Genomic DNA, 8,075 nt, shown 5'->3' with positions numbered 1-8,075 from the left:
ACATATACAGTCTGGTGATACTTCTTCCTCTGTGGTACTTATTACAGGACAGAGAGAGGACATATACAGTCTGGTGGTGCTTCTTCCTCTGTGGTACTTATTACAGGACAGAAAGAGGACATATACAGACTGGTGGTGCTTCTTCCTCTGTGGTACTTATTACAGGACAGAGAGAGGACATATACAGTCTGGTGGTACTTCTTCCTCTGTGGTACTTATTACAGGACAGAGAGAGGACATATACAGTCTGGTGGTACTTCTTCCTCTGTGGTAGCCTACTTATTACACATGACTGACAATAAGCAGCTACAGTGATGTATTTCTGTCACATGATGGAGCCAGTTAGGAGAGTTTAACTGAGGAAGAACAAGGAAGGTGTGTGTGTGTGTGTGTGGTTATCTGGAGCATGCCAACACACAGAAACTAACTGAAGTAGTGAAGGGAGGACAGTGTGAGCTCGGTGAGCGTCTTTCTGATTATTCAGAGAAAAGCTGCAGAAAGTTAGAGGTGGGTCTGGGATGGGGGTGTAGTCTACGTGATAATCCGGTAATATGCATCACACTCACTAAGAAAGCTCCAGGATTTCCATATATCCAATTTAAAAATGTCCAATGACACATAACATACTTTCCATTGTATATATGTTTTACATATTTTGAAAATAATCTACCTGCACCATAGTCTACTGTGCTATACGATTTATCTGCTGACCAGGTAGATCTCAGACCTTCTGACTGACTCAGACCCTGTTTGGGTCTCTGGTCTCTGGATGAGACTAGTTAGAAAGTTTAGGGAGGAGGCTGCATGCTGCTCTACATCGGAGGAAAACCGAAACTACAGCAGAAAAAATATATACGTTACTAACTCGACTTCTTCCCTTTTCCCTTAGTCTTGAAGCTCACTTTTTCCAGTGAGAGTTGACTTAGTTGCTTAGTTCCAACTAAGCGACTAAGTCAACTCTTCAAAATACATTCAGGGCTAAATGTTTGGGGCTGAAGGAGACGGAGCTGAGTCTAACCTCTTAGTCTACATTCAAAATAAATTAAATCAGCTTTATAATCTAACAGCATTCATGAAATTTGAGCCAAAAAAGTTTCTATATTTTCTTTTTCTTTTTTTATTGAATGTTAAATATAGCCTCGAGCAGGGGTATTCACTTTAAATTCTAAGAGGTCCAGTTAGAGAGGGTTTCGGCAAAGGTCCGCAACATCAAAATGACCAACTTGCCTTATCATTCAGTAACACAGCATAATGTATTAAAATATGTAAGTATCCAGTCAACAAACTACTGTCAGAATAAAAGTACAATTGAATAAGATTTCAACAAGATATTTATTGTCAGTTTATATACTGAACTATAGGGATCACAAATAATAAGTACTCTAATAATAAATTATCAATTTAAACAAAATAAAGGCTGCATTTAAAAATAAACTATAAATACATGAAACACAACAGAGAAAATGTGCATCTCAAAATAAAGTGCTACATTTCATAAAAATGAAATAACAACTATAGTCTGAGTTTCCCTTTTACTTTTTAGTTAACTCCCTTTCACATCTTAAATTTGAACAGATGTTATGATCTCAACAGCTTTAACATCTCCTTTTCTCTTTCTTTCCCTTTTATATCCCATTTCCCCACTTTATCTTCCTTAGTGAGAAAAGCGAGCCTTTGCTTTGGCTCCCAGGATTTGAAATCTGGGCGGAAAAGGTGTCGGGGTCATTCTCATGCACCTGTTCTGTCACGTCCTCATTGGTGAGCCTGGATGTTTTTTTATAATTACCCCAAATCCAGGCAACTTTAAGGGACCATTCATTAGCACGTTGTTGAGCAGTGAATGAATGCGTTAGGGTTCTGCTGGAACAATCATATTGGGCTTTTAGATCGTTTATTTGCTGTGCCCTCGGTCCCGATGTCAGTGGGTATATTTGGTCAAAAGATTTGTGCTTGTCTCATAGTGGCGCTTCACATTGCTTCTTTTAATAATTGCGACAGTCTCTGAACATATGAGACATACCGGTGTTGAACTGCCCGTGGGAAGAATGAACATGTAACAATCTATCCATTCTTGATTGAAAGCTCTGTTTTTGCGGTCCACTTGTCTTTTTTTAGAGCACGTCATGTAAAACGCTTCTCTTTCGTTTCGTTTCTCCCTGAGCCTGTGTGTCTAGCTCGCTCGCGCTCGAGTGGTTTTTCGGAATGCACAGATTTGATTGGCTTGACATGGTTTACAACGCATGCTATTGGCTGTGAGTTTCCAGGGCCGTGCCAGAGTGCTAAACCAGTAGGGTACCATGAATGCCAGAAAGTCTGCGGGGGTAAGATATAAACGCTCCGTTAAAAGTCAGTAATTCTCAGTAATGTATTGGTTTTGATCCGGGTCAGGAAAGTACGGTGGCTGGGCCGGATCCGGACCAAGGTCCGCCTATTAGTAACCTTTGGCCTAGAAGCAGGTTCAGAAGTTGTAAAGAGTTCTGGTACAGAACCGGGACTTCTCTGCTGTAAAAACCGGAGAAATAATAACCATGAAAACAGTGATCCTCTTACACTGGAATATAAAAACAGACCACCCCCCCCCCTTAAAGGAACTAAAGTCCAACCAACCTGACGCTCTGAGGGACTGGGTTCAGATGAAGTTGCTGGGAGAAAACAACCTCTCATAGTCACTTCACTCTTCTTGTGTCTCACTTCCTTCTGAGCTGCTTTTAAGGTTGGGCAAGAGCCGAAACGAAAGCAGTAAAGTTACTAGAAAAGGCTGGGGGGGGGGGGCAGTGGAGCACTAATATGGGGCGCCGTTTGCAAAGCGGCTCACGCTGAAATTAACAGCAACATTTTGTCACATTTAGCTTTAAATAATGTTTAAAAAACCCGAAACATTTAGATTTAAAACTTAGATTTATATTAAACATATATATTTATTATTTAGATTTAGATTCATCATTTAGATTTCTCATTTAGATTTAGATTTAACATTTAACATTTAGATGTAGACCAATCTTGCTGTTATTTTCAGCGAGAGGCGCCCCATACAGCTCCTCCCTGTCTGCATGCTGCTTATTTACAGGTTACACTTCATCACCACGCGATGACTCAACATGTAGTCGGGTTGGTTGGAAACCATAAATTCGTTGGAGATGAGCCAGATCTGCAGAGAATCGTTACTGGTGATTACCGCCCGCTGCTTGCTCTGACGTAGGCAACGATAATAGGCTCGTTCGAGATGAACTGCTCCGCCTGTAAAGTAGACGAGAGCAGGCAGCTGCAGCGGGCGGGACAAAAATCTGCGGGGAAGGAAAGCTTCCAGCAGATCTCAGCAGCCATAGCTTTATTATGTATATGTCAGCAGCCTTCTGAACAGAAAGTGAAAGAATAAACACTTTGGTGATATTCCGATTTAATGCAATAGAATCAGACCCTCATATCAGCTGGTATACAGTCTCTAGTTGTTTAATTATAACAGAGTAGATCTCAGAATGTTCTACATGAGATCTGTTGCTGATTTTAACTAACAACAGACTGGAGATGATCAGAGATCTGCTCCGCAGCTCGTCGTCTAAGTTTAACACTTCTTCAGAGAAGCAGCTGATTCTGCGTTTCAATCATAATTAAATCAATTAGGAGACATTGTTGTCATTTATTAATCAGATTAAAAAGCTTAATCAAATCAGTTGACACAAGTTTTATATTGTGTTCCCTACTGAACTATTTTTTTTGTAGACCATGGATTTTAATTTTATTTTCAGACTTCTTATGATTTCCCAGTACTAGCCCAGTTGACTGATGACAGAACAAAGGGTTCACTTTGGTTAAACTTCTTCAGGATATTAGTTACGATGATCAGGAGAAAAGGAGGAAGTCAAACAAAGAAATGCAGATTCATCAGGCTGACTGGCTTTCAACAACATATATTCCGAGTAATAGCAACATATGACTGTGTCATAATAAGTTATTATCTGGATCAGCTCACATCACTAACGTGTTCAAACTGAAACATGTTGACTTTATTCACATTTAATCACCTGGACAATACACTTCATATAACTACTAACATTAATAACTAGTATTGGTATTTATAATATAATAATTTTGCAATAACAGAACAAATCTGTGTTTAATATCAGAATCAAATAGGTCATTGAGTATTATTAATAAACTAATGTTGGAACATCTGAAAGACTTTAGAAAGCAAAGCCGAGGACAGCATCAGCTGTTTGAGTCCTTACCTTGAGTTGATCCTTCACACAGAGCCTCAGCTGGACTGGTAAGAACTCCTAAAAACAGCCCGGTCACTACAACTACCAGATAAGGAGCCTGGTCCAGACCGGGAGAGGGACACTGGCAGAAGACACGTCATCAAGAACAACTTTAACTACAATCCCCAAAAGTAGATAAAAACAGGATGAAATTTAGTCCAATCATGTCTGAGTCTCTGTCCGTGGTTCGTTGCCACAACTCCTCAGTAAATATAGGCGTGGTTACAGCCGCTCAGCACGACGAGAGACACAGAAGAAGAGTGAAGTGACCATGAGAGGTTGTTTTCTCTGCGTCTCGTTCATCTGAACCCAGTCACTCATAGCGTCAGTTTGGTTGGACTTTTTTTGGAGGGGGGGGGGTTCCTTACAGTGTAAGAGGATCACTGCTGTCATGGTTATTATTTCTGCGGTTTGCGTGCGTGCGTGCGCGTGTGTGTGATTACGCTGTGGACATACAAATAAAGATCAGTAGCTATATGCATCATAAAGGGCCTCTGATCAAACAGAGTTGACAATTCAAAAGAGGTAGCTATTTAATTGACTTACCTCAGAAGTTAGTAACTCAATGGCCAGCAGTGGAAATGAATCACGTCCAACGTTGCTGAATGGATGTTTGGAACTCTGCGAGGCTGTGTACCCCGGGAGTAGGCAGCAAAAAGTCTTGCCACTCTGTCGCTCTCATGGACAGTTAAATCAGGATCAGGATCAGAATCAGCTTTATTGACCAGGTATGAAGACACATACGAGGAATTTTCCTTTGGATCATAGTTGCTCACAATGTGCTTACACATTCAAAACAAACAACCCGACTAACAATATATACACACTAATATAGACATACTAATATATACATACTCTAAACAGAAACAATGTAGAGAGATGAGTGCAATGAAGAGACCAAATTATTTAAATGTGGAACATAATGCAAAGGGTACTGAGATAAATAGTATTAAGATATTATATTATATTATGAACAGTATGAACATTATGAACAGTTCTGAAATAGAAAATGAGAATGATGAATAAATAGTAAATAAATGGAATAGTAGTGGAACCAGTAAACAGGTGCTGTAGAGACAGTGTTACTGGGTTATGGACCAGAACTGAACCTGACACTGTGGGTCAGAAGTCAGCTGTTCATCAGAGAGATGGCTTGTGGGTAGAAACTGTTCCTGAGTCTGTTAGTTTTGGCGAACAGCGCTCTGTAGCGCCTACCAGAGGGGAGAAGCTGGAACAGGTTGTGTCCGGGGCAAGATGGGTCTGCAGTGATGGTTCCTGCCCGTTTCCTGACTCTGGAGGTGTATAAGTCATCGACGGAGGGCAGGTTGGCACCGATGATCTTTTCTGCAGTCCTAACTGTGCGTTGTAGTCTGCTCCGGTCCTTTTTGGTGGCAGATCCAAACCAGACAGTGATGGACGTGCAGAGGACAGACTGGATGATTGCTGTGTAGAAGTGGACCAGCAGCTCCTTAGGCCGGTTGAGCTTCCTGAGCTGGACCAGGAAGTACACTCTCTGCTGGGCCTTTTTAATGATGGTGTTTGTGTTAGTCTCCCACTTCAGGTCCTGGGATATAGTGGATCCCAGAAACCTGAAGGATTCCACAGCAGACACAGGGTTGTTGAATATGGTGATGGGGGAAGAGTGGGGGGTCTCTTCCTGAAGTCCACGATCATCTCCACAGTTTTGAGCGTGTTGAGCTCAAAGTTGTTCTGACTGCACCAGAGAGCCAGCTGATCCACCTCCCGTCTGTGGGCCGACTCATCACCGTCCCGGATGAGGCCGATGACGGTTGTGTCGTCAGCAAACTTCAGGAGATTAACAGATGGGTCTCCTGAGGTGCAGTCATTGGTGTAGAGGGAGAAAAGCAGTGGGGAGAGCACACACCCCTGGGGGGCACCAGTGCTAATAGTCCGTGTGCTGGATGTGATGTTCCCCAGCCTCACCCGCTGACTCCTGTCACTGACAGGTGGAGGCTGGCACAGTGAGCTGGGAGAGTTTGGTACTGAGGATGTCCGGGATGATGGTGTTGAACGCCGAGCTAAAGTGCACAAACAGGATCCTTGCATAAGCCCCTGGAGAGAAAGAAAGGTGAAGAGGTCGTTCTCTATCACATCACTGTCCTCAGTCACAACTACACACTCAAGAGTTTTGTCCTCACTGCCTCACACAACTGCATGATGTTGGCGTTGCTTGGATTTGTTCATTAACTCTGGCTTTTGCAGAGAAGACAGACACAAACTGGACCTCTGTCCTCTGGTCTCCTGGTTTGATCTTAAGTGACTGAAGACACACAAGGTAATATGTGAATGTGTTGATGTTGGTGTTGTCATGATGTGAATCCTGTTGTACAGATTTAGTGTGTGAGGGTTGGTGGATTAGACAATAAATTAACAGATAATAATGTGCTCTGTTCTCTCGGTATAGAGACAATTCAACAACAGTTTAACAAACATTTGATTTAGATCATCCTGTAACCTGATCCCCCCAAAAAAACTGCTCTATGAGACTTCAAACAGCAGCTGTAACCTTTATAAAGACTTGTGTAGTGATTGAAAACAGGTAAGTGTCCAGAATAAACCAGGATTTATTCACATAGATTAAAAACACCAATAAGAAACGGCCGACAGCGCCAGCGTGGAACTACACAGTTCTGGAATAATAAGAGGCTTTTAATATGCGTTAGGACCCAATACACACAATAAAAGATGAATAGAACAAAATGCCACCTCACACTTTAAAACTCACAATAATAACATGCAGGGAATAATAGGAGGAAACACCTCAAACCATAGCAAGCAACAAGGGGTCTCTGAAGCTGTCTCTGAGCCTAGAACCAGCCTGTCAGCTATAGTGCACTTTACCCTTTAATAATAATAATAATAATAACAACAATAATGATATTTAAAATTAACAAAAAGAAAAGTTGTAGAAATAAATGCCAGTTACTTTAAATGAATGTGGGGATAAAACAACTGACCTAGTTGCACTTGAAGGCCGTTCTATAAAAAAAATAAAGACAATATTAGACCACTTTTAGCATATTTTAAGACACAATGCATTTCATAGACTGTTGTGACAGTCGTACCTTCAAGTCATTTAGGTTTCATTCAGACCAGCAGCATGTTTTAATGTTGTTATGACTGATATTAAAAAGGAAAAACAAAAACAACACGCTGAACATCTCAGTTACATTCTACTATATTTGATAGATCTCACAGTACATAACTTATAATCATTACCTCTGTGGGTACACGATCCGTCCTGCCTACACGATCCGTTCTGCGGATGCGCACGATGTTCACGCATGCGCATAAATACGTAGCTGAAAACCTGGCTGTTTCCCTGCACTATTGGTACCACGCATGCGTCGGAACACTTGACGGCCAAGCGTCACAACGGACAGCTTTTTTTTCATTTTATTAACAAAAAACAATTATATCGCCAGTATGTCCATATACGAAAAGTCAATACCAGAGGTGCATATACAGAATATATATATATATATATATATATAGGCTATATATAAAATTACGTATTAGCATTTTTTGTAGGCCAGACTTTTTTGAAGTTCACAAGTGCTCAACATGTAATCTACACTTTTTAGTAGTTTAAAATTAACACTTGTCACTGATCCAAAACTGTGTACTGACATCTGTGTACCAGTCATAGGTCACATTATTATTAAGTGATCAACATGTAATCTTTTTTTTAATTTATTTTTTATTTTTTAATTATTGTTTAGCCAGGCTATGAATTACGAAGTGTTTACGTGGTGGCCAATCCAAAAATATAAAGGAGTTGTTACATTAACATTTGAT

General features: G+C 40.8%; 1 protein-coding gene across 4 annotated transcripts in view; it reads left to right on the top strand.

Moving 5' to 3' along the window:
• Nucleotides 1–8,075, top strand: part of LOC117962052 — a 68,168-nt gene that overhangs the window by 37,628 nt on the left and 22,465 nt on the right. Inside the window, exon 1 of one of the 4 annotated variants that reach the window (XR_004660554.1) lies at nucleotides 6,443–6,552. The exons of the other annotated variants lie outside the window; for them this stretch is intronic. The gene's annotated coding sequence lies outside the window, so the exon portion shown is untranslated. Of the gene's footprint in view, nucleotides 1–6,442; nucleotides 6,553–8,075 lie in introns of those variants that run through there. 4 annotated transcript variants of the gene reach the window in all.

This window comes from Etheostoma cragini, chromosome 19 (assembly GCF_013103735.1).
Source record: "Etheostoma cragini isolate CJK2018 chromosome 19, CSU_Ecrag_1.0, whole genome shotgun sequence".
Classification (NCBI taxonomy): Eukaryota; Metazoa; Chordata; class Actinopteri; order Perciformes; family Percidae; genus Etheostoma; species Etheostoma cragini.
Note: the sequence above shows the minus strand (reverse complement) of the source record. Positions and strands in the feature narration are given on the sequence as shown.